The sequence below is a fragment of the Ambystoma mexicanum genome, chromosome 2p, assembly GCF_040938575.1.
Source record: "Ambystoma mexicanum isolate Mex_15411 chromosome 2p, UKY_AmexF1_1, whole genome shotgun sequence".
Lineage (NCBI taxonomy): Eukaryota > Metazoa > Chordata > Amphibia > Caudata > Ambystomatidae > Ambystoma > Ambystoma mexicanum.
In genome coordinates, this window is record NC_090923.1 from 18955822 (window position 1) to 18960821 (window position 5000).

General features: G+C 56.3%; 2 non-coding genes across 2 annotated transcripts; both read left to right on the forward strand.

The window, feature by feature from the left end:
* The first annotated feature begins 739 nt into the window (after positions 1-739).
* Positions 740-846, forward strand: LOC138568321 (U6 spliceosomal RNA). Its single transcript, XR_011302660.1, has one exon. It is a non-coding gene; the product is annotated as a U6 spliceosomal RNA (small nuclear RNA).
* A 2060-nt stretch (positions 847-2906) lies between these two features.
* On the forward strand, positions 2907-3013 carry LOC138568322 (U6 spliceosomal RNA). The gene has a single exon (XR_011302661.1). It is a non-coding gene; the product is annotated as a U6 spliceosomal RNA (small nuclear RNA).
* Positions 3014-5000: the final 1987 nt, after the last annotated feature.

Genomic DNA, 5000 nt, shown 5'->3' on the forward strand with positions numbered 1-5000 from the left:
GTCAGACGCCTCATACTGGCCCTCTTGTGTCTCACCTCCCCCTCCTCCTCCGCGCAGTCCTTCCAGGGGCCTTTCTGAGGTAGGTGCGCCTGCAAGCGCTGCTGGACCTGATTTTCTAGCCCACGCGTCTCACACCCTGACGCTGTTGATAATGCAGCTAACCCCCGGCCCATAGCTGTTGTAAGGGAGAACCTGGACCTGCCAAAGGGAACCAGACCCACGGTGACTTAAAAGCCAAGGGCACTGAAGCCAGCCCCGCCAAAGGAACATTTTAAGTCAGCCTCTGAATGCAAGCAGGGGGCCATCCTGCGCCCCCTGGGGGCGTGGGGGGGGGGACTGACATGCCGGCCAGCTGCCTCCTCTTGCCTTCTCTTGGAACAGCCCATGGGCCCCCAAACAAAGCCCCCTGACAGGCAGGCCCTCTGTGTTTCCTCTGGCTTGTGGGACTACTGTAATGCACCCAGGCATTGTGCTGGGATCAATCACTTTGCATACAGACTGCACCATGAGCCTTTGCAACTACATTGCTCCGGCAAGCATTCCAAAAATAACAAAAACTCACCTCTCGGACCAGCGCAGCAGTGAATAAGCGCGGACCATTGCTCTCTGGCTCCGTTTCATATCATTCCCCCAAAAGCAAGCGCTTTCTGTCTCAAGAAATGCCCATTGTATGCCACCCTATGTCCAGAGATCATAGATCTGGGGGGGTTTATGTATGGGCTGGGTCAACCTTCAGTCTGTGCTCGCTTCGGCAGCACATATACTAAAATTGGAACGATACAGAGAAGATTAGCATGGCCCCTGCGCAAGGATGACACGCAAATTCGTGAAGCGTTCCATATTTTGGACACATAGCAGGACAGACATGTTCTTTAGCTGCAACATTTATTGACGGGATAAACAGGCCCTCTGTCCATTAGGGCAGGTGTGCTTTTCGGCGTGGAGCTCGTCAGAGTGCGTTTTATTTGGAGATAGCGCTGCGAGTGCTCCAAGCTTATGCCCAGTGGGTGATGATTGCTACATGCCAGGGCAGTTCTGAGCTCTCCTAGGTGCTATTTGCCAACAGCGCATATCACTGTCAGCCTATCTGCTTCACGGGCCAAAGTGCAAAGGGGCTCAGGGCCTGAGTCAGCAGCCAGTGTTTCCTTCCGGTGCCCGGATCCTTCCTTGGGGGGCTGCAAGCTAGAGGTTCTCTCTGGCCCAGGCAGCCTGCACGGGTAACTGAAATCCCGCAGCACCCCCCCACCCCCCCGTGCCCCAGCGTGTCTCTATCAGGGCCTGGTCTCTGCTGCTGCTGATGCTGACAGGCCCCCAAGCGCCCCAGACACACCTTCCCAGGGTTGCAGCAGTTTCTGCTTCCTGCTTCCAGCTCAGTGCTGGTGCTACTGTGGAGTAAACAGGGTTAGTAGAGAGAGAGGGGGAGAGAGAGAGAGAGAGAGAGAGAGGGAGGGAGGGAGGGAGGGAGGGAGGGCGGTGCATATTCAAATCATCAGTCAGCCAGAGCCTGCTGGGAGCCCATTTCTGCAGGCCCACTGACTGCTGGCTGCTGCCCCCGATGGTTGGAGAAGGGCCAGGCTGGGCTAGGCCACACAGCAAGGGCCAAGCCCTCCTCCGGTGCTCCTTCTGATGATGTCTCCCTGAGTGTCTGAGGTCGAGAAAAAGCCCGCCCGCAGAACTGGCAGAGAGGTCTCTGGCCGATCAGGGGCGTGAAGGGCGGCAGGCAGGCCACCGGCGCAGCAGGCAGCGCAGGGGACGTGCACCTCAAGGCCTTGGCCACCATCTCTCCCTTGGCTTTCAGTGTACCTCAGAATGCCTTTGCTGTTCCGGATCAGGGGAGAGAAGCAACCTTTTCTTAGCAGGTGGGGTCTGTGCTACAGACACGTGGCATTTTCCCAACTGGTTCACAAGCCAACCCCCACCCTTTACAGCGCAGACACAGAAAGCATTTGCTGCTGGTTGGGATTTTCGGGATGGGCCCCTGCTGCTGATGTATTAGGATGGACTTTGGCCAGTCTTTCTTTCTTATACCGACGGCCCGCCCATAAAATTAAAGCACCTTTGCAGGCACAGATGCTCTTAGGGATTTAAATGTAACAGCAGGACCCAAAAAGCAAGGAATGAACCCGAGCCAGATAGGAGTCGACCCTACAATCTTCTGATCCGTACGTAGTCAGACGCCTCATACTGGCCCTCTTGTGTCTCACCTCCTCCTCCTCCTCCGCGCAGTCCTTCCAGGGGCCTTTCTGAGGTAGGTGCGCCTGCAAGCGCTGCTGGACCTGATTTTCTAGCCCACGCGTCTCACACCCTGACGCTGTTGATAATGCAGCTAACCCCCGGCCCATAGCTGTTGTAAGGGAGAACCTGGACCTGCCAAAGGGAACCAGACCCACGGTGACTTAAAAGCCAAGGGCACTGAAGCCAGCCCCGCCAAAGGAACATTTTAAGTCAGCCTCTGAATGCAAGCAGGGGGCCATCCTGCGCCCCCTGGGGGCGGGGGGGGGGACTGACATGCCGGCCAGCTGCCTCCTCTTGCCTTCTCTTGGAACAGCCCATGGGCCCCCAAACAAAGCCCCCTGACAGGCAGGCCCTCTGTGTTTCCTCTGGCTTGTGGGACTACTGTAATGCACCCAGGCATTGTTCTGGGATCAATCACTTTGCATACAGACTGCACCATGAGCCTTTGCAACTACATTGCTCCGGCAAGCATTCCAAAAATAACAAAAACTCACCTCTCGGACCAGCGCAGCAGTGAATAAGCGCGGACCATTGCTCTCTGCCTCCGTTTCATATCATTCCCCCAAAAGCAAGCGCTTTCTGTCTCAAGAAATGCCCATTGTATGCCACCCTATGTCCAGAGATCATAGATCTGGGGGGGTTTATGTATGGGCTGGGTCAACCTTCAGTCTGTGCTCGCTTCGGCAGCACATATACTAAAATTGGAACGATACAGAGAAGATTAGCATGGCCCCTGCGCAAGGATGACACGCAAATTCGTGAAGCGTTCCATATTTTGGACACATAGCAGGACAGACATGTTCTTTAGCTGCAACATTTATTGACGGGATAAACAGGCCCTCTGTCCATTAGGGCAGGTGTGCTTTTCGGCGTGGAGCTCGTCAGAGTGCGTTTTATTTGGAGATAGCGCTGCGAGTGCTCCAAGCTTATGCCCAGTGGGTGATGATTGCTACATGCCAGGGCAGTTCTAAGCTCTCCTAGGTGCTATTTGCCAACAGCGCATATCACTGTCAGCCTATCTGCTTCACGGGCCAAAGTGCAAAGGGGCTCAGGGCCTGAGTCAGCAGCCAGTGTTTCCTTCCGGTGCCCGGATCCTTCCTTGGGGGGCTGCAAGCTAGAGGTTCTCTCTGGCCCAGGCAGCCTGCACGGGTAACTGAAATCCTGCAGCACCCCCCCCCCCCCCCCGTGCCCCAGCGTGTCTCTATCAGGGCCTGGTCTCTGCTGCTGCTGATGCTGACAGGCCCCCAAGCGCCCCAGACACACCTTCCCAGGGTTGCAGCAGTTTCTGCTTCCTGCTTCCAGCTCAGTGCTGGTGCTACTGTGGAGTAAACAGGGTTAGTAGAGAGAGAGGGGGAGAGAGAGAGAGAGAGAGAGAGAGAGAGAGAGGGAGGGAGGGAGGGAGGGAGGGAGGGCGGTGCATATTCAAATCATCAGTCAGCCAGAGCCTGCTGGGAGCCCATTTCTGCAGGCCCACTGACTGCTGGCTGCTGCCCCCGATGGTTGGAGAAGGGCCAGGCTGGGCTAGGCCACACAGCAAGGGCCAAGCCCTCCTCCGGTGCTCCTTCTGATGATGTCTCCCTGAGTGTCTGAGGTCGAGAAAAAGCCCGCCCGCAGAACTGGCCAGAGAGGTCTCTGGCCGATCAGGGGCGTGAAGGGCGCCAGGCAGGCCACCGGCGCAGCAGGCAGCGCAGGGGACGTGCACCTCAAGGCCTTGGCCACCATCTCTCCCTTGGCTTTCAGTGTACCTCAGAATGCCTTTGCTGTTCCGGATCAGGGGAGAGAAGCAACCTTTTCTTAGCAGGTGGGGTCTGTGCTACAGACACGTGGCATTTTCCCAACTGGTTCACAAGCCAACCCCCACCCTTTACAGCGCAGACACAGAAAGCATTTGCTGCTGGTTGGGATTTTCGGGATGGGCCCCTGCTGCTGATGTATTAGGATGGACTTTGGCCAGTCTTTCTTTCTTATACCGACGGCCCGCCCATAAAATTAAAGCACCTTTGCAGGCACAGATGCTCTTAGGGATTTAAATGTAACAGCAGGACCCAAAAAGCAAGGAATGAACCCGAGCCAGATAGGAGTCGACCCTACAATCTTCTGATCCGTACGTAGTCAGACGCCTCATACTGGCCCTCTTGTGTCTCACCTCCTCCTCCTCCTCCGCGCAGTCCTTCCAGGGGCCTTTCTGAGGTAGGTGCGCCTGCAAGCGCTGCTGGACCTGATTTTCTAGCCCACGCGTCTCACACCCTGACGCTGTTGATAATGCAGCTAACCCCCGGCCCATAGCTGTTGTAAGGGAGAACCTGGACCTGCCAAAGGGAACCAGACCCACGGTGACTTAAAAGCCAAGGGCACTGAAGCCAGCCCCGCCAAAGGAACATTTTAAGTCAGCCTCTGAATGCAAGCAGGGGGCCATCCTGCGCCCCCTGGGGGCGGGGGGGGGGACTGACATGCCGGCCAGCTGCCTCCTCTTGCCTTCTCTTGGAACAGCCCATGGGCCCCCAAACAAAGCCCCCTGACAGGCAGGCCCTCTGTGTTTCCTCTGGCTTGTGGGACTACTGTAATGCACCCAGGCATTGTGCTGGGATCAATCACTTTGCATACAGACTGCACCATGAGCCTTTGCAACTACATTGCTCCGGCAAGCATTCCAAAAATAACAAAAACTCACCTCTCGGACCAGCGCAGCAGTGAATAAGCGCGGACCATTGCTCTCTGCCTCCGTTTCATATCATTCCCCCAAAAGCAAGCGCTTTCTGTCTCAA